We start from the raw sequence: 19,653 nt of genomic DNA on the forward strand, positions 1-19,653 counted from the left end.
AACAGAACTGAGACCCTCAAAAAGAAGTGGTCCTGATCTAAATCAACTAGTAAACTCTGCTATGGCTCTTCTGGGGGGGAAACCACGCTGAAGCAAAACAAGACCAAAACCCCAGAACAGCATGAATAAAGTGTAGACTTGAGGATTTTCCAGCATAAACCCATCGTACACTTCTCAGCTCCGTATGATTTTTGCAGCTGTCTCATGCACTGATTTCCGTGCATCAAGACATTCCTTTCCAGCCGTGGCCGTGCTTCATTTCAAGCCAAACTATTTGGGGAGAGTGATAAATGTAAGCTATTTAACGGATCACCGGGACAAACAACCAATCCACATGTGTTCACCTTGTTATAAAGCAGGCTGTAGACCCGGATGTTTGTCTGCAAAAGAGAAGAAGATGTTTGTGAGCTCATCAGAGTAAATGAACCCGGGGGTGAAAGCGTGCAGAGATGGAGTGTAGAGAAGTGGACCATACAAAGCTTGAAGTATCGGGCAGTTTAAATGATTAAAGTGGCCCTCCACAACCTCATCTTATGCCTTTCCGTAGTAAAACTCAGCAAGGTGTTGCGGAGACGTTCGTTGATTCATTGTAGGAGAGTAGTCGATGGATTTGCTGGAGGTACGTCAAATATAGTTGAGTTCAAATTAGCTTAATTTATGTAGCGCAAAAATCAGGACAAATGTAATCCCAAGGCACTTCAACAATACAGTTCAACTTGTTCCGAAGTAGTCCAATTAATAAAAAGTAAATTCAATTATAATAATTATTCCTTTGTGATACAAATCTGTGATACAATCCCCCGTCCTGAGCAAGCACCAGGCGACTGTGGAAAGGAGAAACCCCCCTTTAGCTGGAAGAAACCTCTCGTAGAACCAGACTCAGGAATGGCGAGCATCTGCTTCGACCCGTTGGGAGTAGGGATGTTAACAATTAATCGATTTTTTTGATTAATTGCCGTTATGAAATTACCCGATTAAAATTAACGATTACAATCAATCTATTTATTTATTTATTTTTTTCGTTTAATTTCACCAGCTGGTATTACGCCCGGACCACATTTAATGCGACACAACGCGCTGCGCCGCGCACATAAAGTTAGAAGAAAGAGACGGCGGATATGTTTGGTTTTAGTAACATGCTCAGGCAATGAGTCTGCAATGGCCCAGACGGGAGACACATGTAGCTCAGTGCTTAACTTTTATTTTTAATCCACTCTATATTCTTCTGGTTGTTCTCCGATATGCTCCCCTAAAGCCTGATTTATGGTTCCGCCTTAAATCGACGCAGAGCCGCCGCCGTAGGCTACGGCGTAGGCTCTGCGTTGTTGTAACGCGGAACCATAAATCAGCCTTCACCCGGTACATACATAGGTTCCTCTAAACATCTGTTCCCGCTACAGTTTTTAACTAAAAGAAAATGTGCTCCAATACAGCAGGTCTCATAATTTTATTTTGAACACTGCCAAAACTCTAACTTAAAACGTAACTAGAACTTAAAATTTGCTTGACACAAATGACACTATTATGGCTGCTGCTACTACTAATAGCCTTGAAGTGCACTTTATATTATATTCATTGTGGTACAAAAATGTCTTTTTGTTACTTGTGTATCAAATAAATATTTGATTAAGGAATACATTAAAATGTCCTTTGTATTTTATATAAGCAAAAAAAAATTATGTTTGTATCTCAGATGGGGGAAAAACGCCGCTTATCAACTAATCGATGATCGATCGATAAGGTTATCAACTGTCAATTAATGAAATAATCGATAATTTGCATCCCTAGTTGGGAGTTGAGACAACAGGGAAGAGGAGAGAATGTATCTTGGTTATGAAATCCTCATGAGGGTTGAAGCTGTCATTAACCAAGCAGAATATGATGACATGTTGTCCTTTTACTGAAAAATGTAGGAGGTCAGATCTCCAGCAATGGGTGAAATAACTGAACTGAGCAAGGTGTAAGATTCATCTATTCATTTTGTAGTTACACCAATGTCCAAAGATTTCTGTTAAAATCTTTAATAATTGTTCTGTAAATCTCATTATTCAATTCCTTAGAAAATTGACCAAGGTAGATTCATAGCAAAGCAATTTAGCTGAAACTTTTGTCCTTTTATGAGAGAATGAGCAAGGACATGTTTGTGTAGTCCAGTGATTTAAAAAAAACTTTTTTTATTATTTTATTTTGAATGGAAAAATGGAACTTGGCAAGTTTACAAAGTCAGCAAGTAGACGCTCTATAGTACAGTTAATCTTTGTTTTACATGCAGAAGGTTAATATGGCGCCTCATTCTTGAGCAGGAGGAAACTCGTCTCGTGTAAATACACTGAGGTTCATTTGTTTTTTCAAACAGCGGCATAAGTTTACTTTAATTTAACTTATTTAGACCTTTAAGTGCTCTAAGTCCAAAAGGGCTTTGTAAAAAAAAGAATAGCCTCTGAAGAAACTAGAAACATGAAATAAAATCATTTGTTAGGATATAACTCTCAGCCTTATGGTGTAGCCTTTTTCTTTGTGAGCCCTCCAGACAACCCTCACACACCCCAACCAAGAAGGGACATATGTGAGGAAGCTTTTTATTGATTTTAGCTCTGTATTTAACATAATGGTCCTGAATATTCTAGTGGTCCAACTCCTCAACCTTGGTGTCAGCAGCCCCATGTGCGTGTGGATGCAGGACTTTTTATCCAACAGATGGTCAGACTGGGCTCACACCTCTCTTCTAATCTGTCTGTCAACACCGGGGCACCCCAAGGCTGCGTTCTCAGCCCCCTCCTCTGCTCCCTTTACACCTCGGACTGCGCTGCTACTCACCCTTCAGATGACTTGACAGTGGTTGGTCTGATCGGAAACAACGAGTCAGCCTACAGGAATGGAAACTGGAAAATCCGGAAACATGGTGCATTGACAATAATCTAACACTGAACATAAAACAATAATTTTTTCATTTTCGGAAGAACAAGGTTGACTGTACTCCATTATAGGGCTGGGGATCGATTCAAATGTCAAGAATCGATTCGATTCCGATTCTTAAGATTCAGAATCGATTATCAAGATTTGATCCGATTCGATTCCGATATTGATTTGGTTTAGTGTTATTAAAACAGTTTTTTGAGCTGTTGCATGAATTATATGTAGTAATAAAATATTACTACTAGTATTATATTGAGATTAAACAGCAAGTATTGGCAGCTAATGATGCTGTAAGGACCAATCAGCTCCCAGAATGCTGATAGAACTGCTTTCAGAAACATCATGTGGGGCAGAATTACCAAACAGATCCAGGGCAGCAAACAGAGACGGATGAAATCGGTTTTATTTTTGCCCACATTCCGTTTTTATTTGTTCCATTTCCGGTCTATTTTGGTTTTTAATTTTTGAGCATTTGGTTTTTTGCAAATGTAACCCCAAGACAGTATATAAAGTAATGAAATATAGACAATTTATGCAATTATAACCTAACACTTTAATGTTTTCATACCTTTAAACATATTTAAAGGCAAAAACATGGCACCAGTTATTCTCGTGTCGAACAAAACATTCCTTTTTTGGGGATAAACAAAAAAATAACCAAAAGTTGTAGTGTAATGATGAAAAAAAACAAAAATAAATAAATAAATAAATAAATAAAATAAAAACGTGCTGCTTTAACTTATTAACTTATTAACTGAGTGGGATTGTCGATGGCAAGTGAATGTGTGTGTTTGTGTGATCGTGTGTTTAGGTGTTGCACATCCAAATTTGGCACAATGACGACAAAGATTTACGATATCAGTATTTGACTTAAGAAATGGCGAGGCCACTTTTGTGCTTCTCCTGGCTTGACGGGTAAGAACACACAACAGCTGGCGTTAAACACCTCCATTGTAAATTCAATTTTCAATGAGATGTACGAACCTGAGGAAGTTTCAGTACGTACAGAGATGTAAACCAGCATTAATCATGTAGTTGGTTTTATTTTTTGCAGTCACACATCTCCAAAACTAGGTCACATCTCCCCCCAGCTTTTCATAAAAGGTTGTCTGACTGAGCTGCCGTATCAAGAATATGTACATTGGACTCTGTGGGGGAAAATTGGCTTGTGACTTCTGCCTGTTAAGTGTCCTTTACTCTCTTTACTCTGTTGTCAGTGACCCAGTTTTTTTTTTTTTTTTAATCAAAGGGATTTTTTTTCTTTTTCTAAAAGCACGTTTAACCCACATATCATTTCCTCTCTCAGAAATTCTTGCTATTCATGCTTGGCACACATTCAACCCCCCTGGGAGCTGCCAAGTACAAGCACCAGATTCACCAGAGCAGTTTAGGGTTTTTAATCCTTGTTAAGATCAGTTGAAAATAGTTGAGATAGCTGGAATATACATATATATATATATATATATATATATATATATATATATATATATATATATATATATATATATATATATATATATATGTTGGTTTATGTGACTGATTCAGTGAGAGGAGCTTTTTCTCAAGCAGACACTAAGCAAAGCAAATTCTTATTCCAGATCCCACCTGCTTAACCTCTAAGCAGTCTCTAAGTCTCGAATATAGATATTTAAATTTGTGCAAAAGCGGCACAGATAATCTCTACCTTTTTATGCTTTTTTTTCTATCTCTAATTTCTTTGAATTCATACTCATACTTGAATGAAAAGGAGAATTTGTATCTCGCTGGAGGCCAGAAATTGCATCTGTTGGAGCCGGGGAGTGAAGTCACTCAGTCAAAGCCTTATTGAAGCGGGAACAAAGCTTAATTGCGTGACCTTTTGAGTGAAGTCTTGGCAATCAGCCTGCCCTTGGCGTGGAGGCGAGCGGTGTCGCTCCGCGAATCATTCAGACCAGGGCTTGTGATGAGCCGGCGTTCAGACAAATCTCAAAAGGACTTGTTCGCTGTCTTGTCTCATGCTAATGAGGGACATAAATTGTAGGCTGGGTGACTTTTCAGCGCTCGGCATTACAAAGCTAGACTAATAGTGACGGATATGACATTTCAGATGCTAGTCGAGAGAAAGAACTTTTTTTTTTTCTAAATAAGAGCGCAAGGAAATCCTTTTCACATTCACATCAAGTCCTTGATTTGTAAAGTGTCAAGCCTGTGAAGGCTGTCGATGCCAGTGATTCATGTAAGTGAGAGAGTTTCCTGCACAATGAACTCACACTGCCTTCACATTCACTCCTACAAATCTATACTCTCATCCATCCTGAGATGTAGCACAGTGTAGCGAGGGCACTGAAAGATTCCTCCAGGCCCGTGCGCTCTGTGGCCCGCATGGTACCTGATTTACTCTGCTCTTAAGAAGATCAAACTGTCATCTGAACTATGACAGATGCCAATAATGGAGCAAAAAGAGGAAAAAAACACACTTTCTGAACAGCATCATTGCACTCATTTTCCAAACAGTTACACGCACGCACGCACGCACGCACGCACGCACGCACGCACGCACGCACGCACGCACGCACGCACGCACGCACGCACGCACGCACGCACGCACGCACGTACGCACGCACGCACACTCATCGTACAGGTTTGTGTATATGTTGCACACATATGTGTTGTTTTGAATGAACAAAGTCGCAAAAGAGAGCACACATCGAACGACAGACGTCTAATTTTAAGGGTTACTATCCGTCTATGGTGCTAATATTTCCAAACTGTTACATTTTTGACATGTTGGGTGGGTTTGGATGTGTTGGATAAAATTAGACATGGTCCTCAAGCAGTCGATTATTGTCCTCGATACGTGATATTGTTGTTACCGTGGTGTACGCAACGAGGAGGGCCACATCTAATGAAGAGGACGGGAATGGTATTGTGATGGAAAAATAAAGTACTAAAGTCATTCACGAGTCCATGTTGAGTCTTTTGAGATGAGTCAAAGTCAAGTCTGAAGCCGTCGATGTGCAGCTTCAGTGCAACTCAACTCCCCAAGGTTGGTCTAAAACAGGGGTCGGCAACCCGCGACTCTAGAGCCGCATGCAGCTCTTTAGCGCCGCCCTAGTGGCTCCTGGAGCTTTTTCAAAAATGTTTGAAAATGGAAATAGATGGGGGAGGGAAATATATTTTTGGTTTTCATGTGGTTTCTGTAGGAGGACAAAAATGACACTAACATGACACAAACATTCTTAACGTTTTCCAATGCTGTAAAAATGTGTAGAATAAATATTAAATTTCAACATTTCTGTTTACGAAGATTTGCGTCAGATCCTGCGACACACGTTTCTACCAGCAGGGCGGCGCCAGGCAGGTGGCTGTTGTAAACAAACCGGCCAAAGGGAAAAAGAGAAAAATAACTTAGGAGAAAAGAGGATTCAACGTTTCTTGGACCGATTATTTGCATTCATTGCCTGAATGTTAATAATATAACTAATATAAATACATACAGCATGTGTTGCCTTCATTATAAGGCTTATACAAGACTTTTGTGGCTCCAGACATATTTGTTTTTGTTTTTTTTGGTCCAATATGGCTCTTTCAACGTTTTGGGTTGCCGATCCTTAAAATCTAAAATATCGCACTTATAGCAGCACAAGAGTAGGCCGTGGGCATATAGTGCAATATATATGATGAAATATATATAAGATGAAGGCGTGTGCTGTTATCATATGTCATATTAAAGGAATATCCATCTTGACTGTGAGAATGAAGCCCTGAAGCCCCAAAATATCCATAAGGAATTCTCAGTCTTGATTGACAAAACCCGCGATGGCGAACCAACCGGTGGCTGTAGTCGTTGACAGTTCCTAGCGGGGTGGTGAGTGACAGAAACTTCCAGAAGAAGAAACACGAGGAGCTTGAAAAATACCAAAAGTTGAAAGCTGAATAAGAAAATATGTGAAGAGTGAAGGCGGCCATTGTGGCGGCAGTGGTAACTCACTTCAGACAGACTTTTGGAGTGGCTCCACTAAGTTTTTAACTTGGCTGTGTCACTTTTAAATATATCTGTGCTGGTCTCATGCTGCGGGATGTGTGCGGCGGTCCAGGCAGTGACATCTGAGCGTCTAACCTGATAGCATGTCTGGGGTGGAAACGTTCCTCACCGTGCTAATGAGATCTAAAACCTTAAAAATGTCTTTTTATGCATCTTCACTGATGGACCAGAAGACAGGAGACTTCAGTGCTGCTGGCGGAGGTTTAAGATCTGGCGTGTGGCCATTTGGAGTTTCACCACTTTCAAATTGAAGCCACTAGTGCTTGAAAAAACCTAAAAAATTGGATTGGACCATACACTGCAGCTATCACTACTACCTTGAAATGTGAACTGCAGCACAAACATGATATTTAGATTCAAGCTTTTGTAAATCTACCAATCCCCCATTCTGACCAATCCTTCAAACCCCCAAGGTAGGAATGGGTGATACTTTACCGTTCACGATAAACCGTCAAAAAAATTCTGCACAGTAAGAATTTGTCATCTCACGGTAAAAATGATAAATTCCCGTTGATGACGTTTTTGTGTAAAGCTGATTTATGGTTCTGCGTTAAATCCACGCGGAAGGAAGGAAGGAAGGAAGGAAGGAAGGAAGGAAGGAAGGAAGGAAGGAAGGAAGGAAGGAAGGAAGGAAGGAAGGAAGGAAGGAAGGAAGGAAGGAAGGAAGGAAGGAAGGAAGGAAGGAAGGAAGGAAGGAAGGAAGGAAGGAAGGAAGGAAGGAAGGAAGGAAGGAAGGAAGGAAGGAAGGAAGGAAGGAAGGAAGGAAGGAAGGAAGGAAGGAAGGAAGGAAGGGAAAAAAGAAGGAAGGAAGGAGAGAGCAGGAGGGAAGGGAAAAAAGAAGGAAGGAAGGAAGGAAGGAAGGAAGGAAGGAAGGAAGGAAGGAAGGGAAAAAAGAAGGAAGGAAGGAGAGAGCAGGAGGGAAGGGAAAAAAGAAGGAAGGAAGGAAGGAAGGAAGGAAGGAAGGAAGGAGAGAGCAGGAGGGAAGGGAAAAAAGAAGGAAGGAAGGAAGGAAGGAAGGAAGGGAAAAAAGAAGGAAGGAAGGAGAGAGCAGGAGGGAAGGGAAAAAAGAAGGAAGGAAGGAAGGAAGGAAGGAAGGAAGGAAGGAAGGAAGGAAGGAAGGAAGGAAGGAAGGAAGGAAGGAAGGAAGGAAGGAAGGAAGGAAGGAAGGAAGGAAGGAAGGAAGGAAGGAAGGAGAGAGCAGGAGGGAAGGGAAAAAGGAAGGAAGGAAGGAAGGAAGGAAGGAAGGAAGGAAGGAAGGGAAAAAAAGAAGGAAGGAAGGAGAGAGCAGGAGGGAAGGGAAAAAAGAAGGAAGGAAGGAAGGAAAGAAGGAAAGAAAGAAAGAAAGAAAGAAAGAAAGAAAGAAAGAAAGATTGATTCCTGTTGATGACGTTTTTGTGTAACAAACATGGCGGATCTGAGAGCGAGATAGATTTATAGTTACAAAGATAGAGTTGAATTGGTATTTTTTTATTGTCATTTTTATCATTATGGGGATAAATGCCAGAAATTATCGTGATACATTTTTTAGTCCATACCGCCTATCCCTACACCAAGGCAATCGTTTACATGAAGCTTTTTCTAAACATTCTGACACTAAAAAGGACATTTACTCTCACGGTTTGTTTCGGTTCCGGTTTTATTTTGGAACCCGTGTATTTGTGTTTCAGTTTTGTCTTGGCTTTCCTGTTTCCCATCTGCCCTGCTCATCTGCACCTGTATCTTGTCAACCCTTCTGTGTATACCTGGTCTTGTCTTTCCCGTCTCCCTGCTTGTCCGTACTATTTCCACCCTCCGTGTGTCCTGTTAAGGTTTTCGGGATTTAACTCTTGTCTTTTTTTTAACCCTGCTCAGCAGCGCTTTTTGTTTTGCTTGATTAATAAATCACCCTTTTTAGAACTCCTGCTCTCCTGCATTTGGGTCCTATCAACAACGCAATGTGACATTTACATCCATAAAAACCGGAGCACGGTAACTTTTGCACAGACTTTGCTGCACTCCATCAAAACATTTGCAGCAAAAATGGAATTGAATTGAAAAATTAGAAGAAAACATGATATTTTTTACAATGCTCGGTGTCAACCACACTCCCTTAGCGTGTGCCATTAAATGTGCATGAAAAGAATACGAATAAAGCGGTAACTTGTTGAATTCTTAACATGCAGAGAGAAATAACATATTCCTGTCTTTGCTCATGTTAGAGGCGATATTTGAGGGTGTGTTTGAGCTCGCTGAAATGCCTGAGTCATTCTGCTAATGCACTGAACACACACACGCACACACTCCCCTCTTTCTGCCACTCTCTCATCAGCGCACGTCTCCCCCTCTCTGTCGTTTTCTCGCTCTTAATCACCCACTCAACACTCGCACACATACTGTACACGCACGCACTCCTTCCTGAGTCCTGTGGACTTTCCGAGCAGCCAATCATTACAGCCCGTGCTGTGATGTGGCTGCTAAAATTATCCCGCTCTCTCTGCGAGCTGACATCTGCCATGACGCACTTCGCAGAGCCAGGTAGCCATGATGCCCAGAGGAGAAAACAACTCTTTTCTTCTGCTCTCTTCTCTCCTCCCATCCCATTTTCTCTCTTCCCTCTCTCATCTTTCCTGCCGTTTCTTATCTGCTTTCTTTCAAGTGTTTGCTCCTTCGCTCTGTATTATTGCTTTCATCCCTTTGCTGATTGATACCTTCTTACCTCAGGTCCCTTAAGCACGTTTCCTCCCTTTCACTGTTCAAAAGTGGACCCTTTCCTGCTTGAACCCATCCTAGACTCAGGTACTGTATGTGGTGTGGCTCACAGGGATCGCTGTTGGCTGTCCTTGTTAAAAGTAGAAACTATCAGAAACTTTCATGCAGCGAAGGACTGGCGTGTGCAGCGAAGGACTGTCCGGGTCCAAAATCCCAGATATGTATTACCCAAAAACAAACCAGATGTTGGATGCTGGAACCCAGGCTGGAGTGAGGCGAAGAAAACTTTATCAATGAACGTACCTGCAAAACCAAAACAAAAAAGTCCCTGGATATGGGTTGATGTAGCACGGATCAGCCCAGATGTGTGTGCAGTTGTTTTTAAACCACAGTTAGGCTTGTTCACATTATTGCTGCAGCTGCTGTTTTGTGTTCATGTGAACGCTCGGATATGAGCGTCGCTGCTACTCACTGATCCCTCACCTCCTCAGCTGGAACACTCAACTCTTCATTTGATACCAGCTATGGCTGTTTAGTCAATTTTCCCTAAAAACAAATTTGCCCATCATTTTTTTTCAGCAGCTGAATACTTGAATGAATGAATGAATGAATGAAGTTTATTCAGTCATGACAACACAAAACACCAAAAAAAACTGTGCACAGCATTAACATTTCATACAAAACCAAAAATGTGTTGAACAATGACTGAAAAGGCATAGGCTGAAGCAAAATGCTTATATAAGCCTATCCTATATTACCAACTTTCTTTTTTTGGCTACCAACCTCCAGAAAACCAAAAAAAAAATAGAAAAGCAAAGAAACAGCAAAAGGCAAAGAAACAACAGAAAAGCAAAGAAACATTTACAGATAGTCAATCGCACTTATAAGCTTCAAAATAGCTTTACAAACCATTTTCTTAAAAACAAAAAGAGAATGACATGTTTTTAAATGTATGTTGGCATCATTCCAGAATTTAACTCCAGTAATGGAGACACATCTCCTTTTCATACCTTTTTTAGCTTTTTGTATAGTGAAATTGCAGACACCTCTAAGATTATAGGGAGTTTCCTGAATTGAAAAGAACATCTGTATTGAGTCAGGGAGCATTTTGATTTTGCTCTGAACATAATTTGCAAGATTTTATAATAAAACAAATCATAAAATTTAATAACATGAGAATTTAGAAAAAGTGGACCTGTGAGCGTAGTAATCAGCCTTATTGATGATACGTATGGTTCGTTTTTGAAGTTTTATTATTGAATTTAAAGTGGTTTTAAAGGTGGATTCCCACAATTCCACACAGTAAGATAAATAGGGAACAGTCAATGAGTAGTAGAGAATGAACAAAAAAAAAAGTTTGTTGATAATTAATCTGCACAAAAGCACATAGATCCAGTAGGACCCCACCAACATAAAAGTTCAGACCAACCATAGAACTATAGCCAGCAGAGGGATGCTGCTAGATTTAGCTGCCGTGATGCAGGTGTGTTTGATGTATCTGAAGAAGACGCTGCGAGAGTTTAACAAGCCGATGTCAGCGCTGGCATGAGACGATGAAGAGCGCAGCATCCCCCGTCTGTCGGTGCTCCTGCCCCGTTTTAAAGCCGCTCGTGGACGAGTCCGACCAGCGAGTCGTGGGATGGAGCCTCAAAAAACACAATTTAAGCGATTTCTCGCTGGGCTTCAAGGAAAAACGGCTCAGGCGGCACCAGAAGAACAAGTCTGAGTTTTGGGAGCAGAGTTTGCACCGTGTGCGTTTCTTCATCCGCGCGGGCTTGTTTAATCATGTTGTTTCAGGGTATCTAGATCCGTGTTATTTGAATGTGAGTTTCTGATTTGGTGCGAAGGTGAAGGTGTGTGTATGTGTGTGTGTATGTGCGTGTGTGTAAAAGTCACTATCGGCCTGGCTGAATGTGTGTTTCCTGGTTTAAAATGTCAGCTTTCAACAGTCATCCTCTGTGGTTTCTGTTCTGTTCAGCTCAGGAGGAAGCAGACGGTGCTAATCTGTCACTCTTGTGGACACGGTCAGCGGTACGCCTGTCAGTCCACCAAATAAGACAGACAGACAGACAGACAGACAGGTGCATACAACCGAGCGGAAACGGAGGCGACGGCAGAGGTTTCTAGTTTGTACAGCGAGGTCGTAAGAGGTCGTACCTGGAAGACTGCGGGTTCTCAAGTCTTCACGTCAGCTGACTTTACTAAAGGTCACATGTGACCGATCTGCTCGCGCCGGCTAGGAAAATGTGATGCCGCTGAAAGCCGAGAGTACGCTTTCAGTAGCTACGACTCCACTGAGAGAAATACAAATACCTCGTAGGCAAAGAAGGTGGTGAAATATGAAGTTCATCTGGAAAGTTTGCAGAAGGAGGTCGAGCTGAGCGCATTGAGACGGTAGCTGCTCTCGCGGTTGTCCCCAAAAGAGAAAAACTGCAAAAACAGCACCTAGTAGAAATAAGTTTATTTTACTTGGAGCCAGGTGGACTTTTTGTCTGTGGTTGCGTATCAGTCAGTACTGGAGTTGAGGGGGGATGGCATCCCCCCCTGAAATAAAAACGGTCCAAATCATCCCCCCTGTAAAACTGCCACCTTTCCATCCCTTATGTCATTTCATCAATGAATGTGGTTTTACTGCTATTTCAACATTTAGTCATCACCAGAAAAATAACACCAGAAAAATAACTTATTTGACAATTTTCACCTGTTTCAGGTAAATTTTCACTTGAAATAAGTAGGAAAATCTGCCAGTGGAAAAAGATTTATCTTGTCATTACAAGCAAGAAAACTTGTTCCACTGGCAGATTCTTCTACTTATTTTAAGTGAAAATCTACTTGAAACAGGTGAAAATTGTTGTTGTTTTAAATGTAATGAGATTTTTTTTACTAAAATGAGACTTTTTAACTAGAAATAAGACAAATATTCTTGTTAAGATTTTGAGTTTTTGCAGTGATCCGTTTTACTTATCCTGTGAAGGACAGAGTCATATTGATAAGTTCAGAAAACAGTTTTTTATTGTTGAAATTGATGTATTTGATGTAAGCCCAGTGGATATTTAAAGCTTACAGAAGGCTGCATTTAACTGCTGCTATGTCATCCCTGCAGTATTTCTGCAGGTGTTTTGGTCAGTGCTATTATTTGTAATATATTTATATTATTTGTAATCAAATTATCTGTCCCCATATGATAAAATCCACCATCCCCCCGGATTTTTTTTACAACTCGAGTACTGGTATCAGTTGTATCAGACGGAGACTGGTCGTGATGAGACCCCTGCGTGTTAGCAGCCCGTCCAACAGGGTATTAGGGCGTTTGTGAAGTTTCTGCGGTTTGACGGCGGGCTGGTTTCTTATCTGAACAGCTGAATGTGATCTTTTGCATGAGTAAGTCAATGATCACCCTCAGCTGTGTGATCCGAGAGCTGGGACCTGAGGCAGATTGTTAATAACGAAGAAGGTAAATGTGAAATGCAACTGTGTGTGTGATCGAGGGCCGAGGACACGTTGCTGAATCATGGTTGAAAGTTATGTGGGTTGTTGATTTCCCAAACTAAATGATCTGTCTCTTTAGACCAACAGAAGCCAGACGGAAAAGAGAAAATGTGCTGCCAAGATTATTATAAGAAAAGAAAATTGAGCTGTTGCCTTTAATCTAACCCGACTGGCTCTGCGTGCATGATTTTGAAAAGGAAACACACAAATATGCACAACAAATTGGACGAGGACCTGACCGAAAGGTCCACAGACAGTAGCATTCAGTGGATGACGGCGGTGACATATGAAGAAATGGTGTCTTAAAGTGGAATTTCTCTCTACTTGCAGGAAATTCACTGTATCATTTCATCTCTCTGGAACTGGGGGACCTGTCGCTGTTTTTTTCATTTGCAAATCCTGATTTATCAAATTTGGAGGGCCTGCGAGGAAATGGCAAAATGCAGCCGCGGCCTGAAGTTATTACGTTTGATTGATGTGGAAAATCTTTCCAGCTCCAAATAAATCAAGTGATAAACGGAGGAAGAAATGCGCTCGCTGACAGAGTTTCCATTGTTGCTGCGGGCTCATTACACAACAGTCTGTGTCCACAAAAACCCACCCTGAAAAGACATTTGTTGTGTCACTCCTGCATATGACTCTTCATTAGCTGCTCAGTTGCCATCGAGTCGTAGCATTTCTTTAGTTTCTGCCTTGACGTGGAGCTCAGAAATTAACTCTCTCCGTAGAAGTTAAACAAAGTCCACAAATCTAATCAGCTCTTGAAGGTTTTTCAGTCTTTAATTTCTTCAGATTTGTTTTGTGGCTTCTGAAATGGGGCTCGTTTGCACTTCACATTTTGCATCAAACTTGTTTGACAGTTTAGAAACGGTGTCACTCGTCGACCTGTCGGCCCTCATCTTCATATCCTGTAGGTGCGACCATCACCCAGATTTTGGGTGACTTCCAGCTGTCTGTCACGCAAAAAGAGAGGTAGATGAGAGTGGGAGGGGAGGGAGGGAGAGCAGGACGGTGATGTGCTGGAGGGAGATTGGGAGAGGCAGAACATAAAACTGCGGGAGCTTGTAATAGTGTTTCCTAGACATTAATTAGCCACAGCTATTCCTGAACAAACACACAGCAATAAAACTGATTTACTGACGTCCTCTCCTCGTCTATCCTCACCTTCCTTTCCCCACTCTTCACTTTTACCTTCCCCTCCGCTATCCACATTGCCCATTACTACTTCTCCTTTTTCATCTTTCATCACCTTTCTTTGCTGCCCCATCTCCCCATCACTTACCCCGCCGTCTCTCATCCTTCCTCCTCACCTCACCTGCCTCTCCTCTCCTTCCCTTCACTTGTATTCCTGTTTTCCTGCATCCCTGTCTCCTTCTCTCTTTTCTGTCCCCCTCCTTCCTTTGCCTGCTCTTGTTTTTGCTCTTCTCTCTCACCGTTGAGGGAAATATGAAAACAGAGCATGATACTGATGAATGGAGGAGAAGAGAGTGAGAAGAGAAAGAGAGATTAAGGAGGAGTGGATGGGCCTCGGTCTCTGTTTCCAGGTGTTGCTGAAGGGGAACATGAGATCCATCATGGCCCCGGTGTCCCGTCACGGACACGTGCACACACGCAGACAAACCTGCAGCTGCACAGCCACGCAGACACTGACGGTCACGAAGGGTTCACACTCGGTTAAACACCGTTAGACACGCGCTCGCGTTCCCCCGTGCACGCACACACCGTACTCGTCATTGCATTATTTATTCGTGCCGGCTGGCAGCGGGCCGAGGCGGCCGAGCAGCAGGAGAGAGGATGCTGCTTTCTACATATGGCCTCTTCATACACTGCAGCGTGACACGCACCAATCTCATCCTCCGCCGTCCTTGTCTTTTATCTCTCCTTCCAGTTAAATTAATATCACTTTCTCGCCCTCTCACTCTCATCGCTCCCGTGCTCGGCTGTTTGTCTTTCTCCTCTCTGCCCTTCCTTTATTTCTTTCACTCTCTTTACTTAAACATTTATTAACTCTTCCTCTGTTCTTTGCCTGCCTCACTGTTGTTCCCTCCCTCTTCTTCTGTTCGTTATAAAAAAATCTTACATTTTATACTCGGTGTTAATTGATGAAGAAGCTCAATGGTTGAAACACTTGGATTAAGAAAATACATATATCGTCAGCTATTGGTAACGGTTTCATCTCTCGACAAGCATTGAGGGTCAGAACGGCGAGGCCCGTGTCCTCAGCTGATATCCGTCTCACATTGCACCGACTCGTATGACCCCCTCCTGCAAGGTTAGTGGTGGTTAGAAGGTGCATTATTGGAGAGGTTCTGGACCCCCCCCCGGACACTTCTCTGTGCAGGTGGTTTGGGCATGACCAACGGGGCGGAGCCTGGACACATTTCTGGGCTGGCCAGGGAACACCCAGGACCATCTAGGGGAGGAGGCTGGGGAGATGGAGGCCTGGGCATCTTTCTTTAGGCTGCTGATCCTGGGACCTGGACTCTGATATGGATGGATGGATGGATGATGGATGGATGATTGATGGATGGGTGGGTGGATGGATGGATGGAGGGATGGATGGATGGATGGATGAATTGATGGATGGGTGGGTGGATGGATGGATGGATGGATGGAGGGATGGATGGATGGATGGATGATGGATGGATGGATGGATGATGGATGGATGAATGATGGATGGATGGATGGATGGATGATGGATGGATGAATGAATGGATGATGGATGATGGAGGATGGATGGATGAATGAATGAATGGATGGATGAATGAATGGATTGATGGATGGAGGGATGAATGGATGATGGATGGATGGATGATGGATGGATGATGGATGAATGGATGATGAATGGATGATGGATGGATGGATGATGGATGGATGATGGATGGATGAATGGATGAATGAATGAATGGATGGATGGATGGAGGGATGGGTGGATGGATGGATGGATGGATGGATCGATGATGGATGATTGATGGATGGATGAATGAATGGATGAATGAATGAATGGATGGATGAATGAATGGATGGATGGATGATGGATGGATGGATGGATGAATGGATGGATGAATGAATGAATGGATGGATGGATGGATGATGGATGAATGGATGAATGGATGAATGAATGAATGAATGAATGGATGGATGGATGATGGATGGATGGATGGATGGATGATGGATGAATGGATGGATGAATGAATGAATGGATGAATGAATGGATGGATGGATGAATGGATGGATGAATGGATGGATGGATGGATGATGGATGAATGAATGAATGGATGAATGAATGAATGGATGGATGAATGAATGAATGGATGGATGGATGATGGATGGATGGATGGATGAATGGATGGATGGATGATGGATGAATGGATGGATGAATGAATGGATGGAGGGATGGATGGATGGATGGGTGGATGATGGATGGATGGATGGATGGATGATGGATGGATGGATGGATGGATGGATGGATGGGTGGATGATGGATGGATGGATGGATGGGTGGATGATGGATGGATGGATGGATGGATGGATGGATGGATGGATTACCTTCAGGATAAACTGTATTACACCATATATAAGGTTATACATCTGTAGGTGAAGGTTCTTTTCATCCACCGCTTTAAATACATTATTTCATAATTTCACCTGTCTGTCTTGCACAGACGCCCTTGACGGCCGATCCAGGGGTAATTACGGAGCACCTTGGTGGGGCTGTCAGTTGTTCAAGCAGTGTTTTAATTTGTCTTACACTATTGGTAAACAGCCAAATAGCTGCAAATTAATGACATTCGACTGAGCCCGAGGAGTGCATGACACACATTATACTCACTTTAAACACACCACTTATGGAGCACTCCATTAATGCCACTTAGTAAATGTTAACACTTGAATCCACTAAAGACAAGTGCCGAACACACCGTCTAAACATCAGCATCTTTCCTTTATCAGGAATTCAGGTACAACTACAGAGTTCTCCCTGTTGGACTTTTATTTGCTTATATTTTGGTTAGCTTTTGGAACGAGATGACCGATTTAAGTTTTTAACCTTTTGTCAACAGGAGTTTTGCCTTAGACTCTTTCGCACCCAGATTTCCTCTGCTAGCCTTGAAACGGACCCAGAAACTCACATTGGAGGTTTTAGTGATAGTTTATTTTGCTTTCCAGGTGATTTGAACCTCAAATCGAGTTTTACTGCAGCTATGAGAAGAAGGTTGGCTGTTTCTCTTTACTTTGCACTCCCGCGACAACTGCACTTGGCCCAGGGCACCATGTCACACATCGACAACGATGGATTTAGTTCACACAGTCACTGTGGACATCTTGGCAGAGTAAGTGAGCTGTAAGTGAGAGTAAGATGGCAAACAGGAGGAATCTTGGACAGGAAAAGTGACTTAACCTTCGCAACAAGTGGAACACGGATGATAAAAATTGCTTCGTGCAGCTTTAAGAACATACTGTCATTCTGAAACTACTTTTGATACTAGAGTAGGGCTGTTCGATTAATCGATTTTAAATCGTAATCGCGATTGTGTAATTAGAACAACGTAAAATCGATTTTCACTTTTTTTTTTTTTTTTTTTACCTTGTCTGCACACATATTAATGATTGATACCATATTAATGATTGATGGAAATACCTCTCAATATCTGCGACAAGTGCCCCATCGGAGAGGCTCTTTAGTGTAGGAGGGGGCGTTGTAACATGCCACCGGGCATCCCTCAAGCCAGATGCGGTAGACCGGCTCGTGTTCCTTGCAAAAAACTTGCAAATATGAATAGCAAATGTAATGACTGACATTACACACCTCTACCTCCTTCATGGGTTGCATTATTATTTAGCATGCAAAGACCCAGTTTAGTTTAATTAGAAAATGTCTTGTTTTATTTAATTGGAAATATAACTTACTGTATGTTTGCAAGTGCTGATTTGCTGATTTTTTTTTCAGAGATAAAACTTTATATGTTATTATATTTTTCAAAACTTTTTTTCAACTTATTTTAGTTTTGCACTTTATTCATTCATTTTTGGTTTAATAAGAGCAATGTTTGCACTTAAAGCCCAATGGGGCAAATGTTCAATAAAAAAACAGCATATTTGAAATCATTTCTTTGCCTTTTGTCAATTCACAAAATAATCGTAATCGAAAATCGGATTTTGAGAGAAAAAAATCGAGATTTTATTTTTGGGCAAAATCGAACAGCCCTATACTAGAGCTAACTTTTATAAACTGAAGGTTAAAAAACTGCATGTTTTCTCCGTCCCGGTCAGTTACTGTATTTTCCTGAATGCTGTCTCAGCCATTCCTTCCACAAGCCCCTTGTCTATATTTATCTTTCAACCTACCTTTTTCTGTCTTTGTTCTCTTCCTTTGAGCCTTTTTGTCTCTGTGTATCTCGGGTCAAAATAAAGGTGATGAGCAGGGATGTGGGGAGCGGAGACGGAGAGGGTGATGCAGAGAGGCATGGGGGAATTAGAGGAGAAGGAGCTAATAAAGAAAAGATTTTCAGGCTTAGAAAGTAATGATGCTCAGTCATTTTGGTTGATTTGGTTTGTTGTGTGTTCATATGCGTTTGTCCTTGACTTTATAACTGATATTATCATTGCCTGGGGTCCCTGTTGGAGCCGGCAGAGGCTTGATGCGTGATAGCGAGTGCGTCTGCTTGAATACGCCCACTCCCCCGAGTCCTCTAAACATTGCATCCCTCTCAAGCTCACCTTGTTTATTTATAGAATCCTCTTCCATACATAATTTTGATGTCGCTATATTTACTCTTTATCTCCGTACTGTAGTTTGAATTGACCTTTAAAGGTCTTTATGCTAATGCAGGCGCTTTACTGTAACGGTTACCATGAACACTTCAGCTTAGCAGCCCTCTCCTTCTCATTTGTCTTCATAGCTCTTGCTCTTGAATCTCGTCCCTTCATCTTGGTACCTACTATTCTCTAATGGAAAGAAAGCAGCAATGAGGGAACATTTGAAATGATTGAAAATCTTTTCCTACCACCAGACACCGAGGAAATGATGGAAATGCGCCTCGATAGCAAAATGAGATAATATCCTCTCAAATCGCTTAATGTGGGATCAGTTATTTATAATGATGTCATACTGACACAAGACTGCAGACGCTGTGTGGTTATACAGTACAAGTAAGACAAAATCATGAAATAATACTTCACCGGGCGAACATAATGCCCTCTTCCATCCCGATGTGTCTCTTGAGTGTCAAAATTAAGTAGAAATACAAAGAGAGTGCATAAATTAAAGGCCACAGTGGGTTTTACTGTTTTATTACACTTGAGCCCGAAAATTTGGTTTTATCATGAGCAGTCTGAGCCCAGAGGATGCGAGAGACTTTGAAGATTACATCAGACTGACGGAGGATCTGACATACATCAGGTCTGTGATTTAAAAAATAAATACAATTGGCTTGTGAGCAGAGTCTGCCTGAAGAACGGGAGCTGGGCCTCCCTGTTTAAACCACAGCTTGCAGCAAGTGGGCTTCATATTAGATGGACTCGTGAATTAATAAAGA

The 19,653-nt window shown here is 41.8% G+C and overlaps 1 protein-coding gene across 1 annotated transcript in view; it reads left to right on the top strand.

Moving 5' to 3' along the window:
- Positions 1-19,653, top strand: part of jade2 (jade family PHD finger 2) — a 293,930-nt gene that overhangs the window by 67,953 nt on the left and 206,324 nt on the right. The gene's annotated exons all lie outside the window — the stretch shown is intronic.

This window comes from Cololabis saira, chromosome 14 (genome assembly GCF_033807715.1).
Source record: "Cololabis saira isolate AMF1-May2022 chromosome 14, fColSai1.1, whole genome shotgun sequence".
In the NCBI taxonomy this organism is placed as follows: domain Eukaryota; kingdom Metazoa; phylum Chordata; class Actinopteri; order Beloniformes; family Belonidae; genus Cololabis; species Cololabis saira.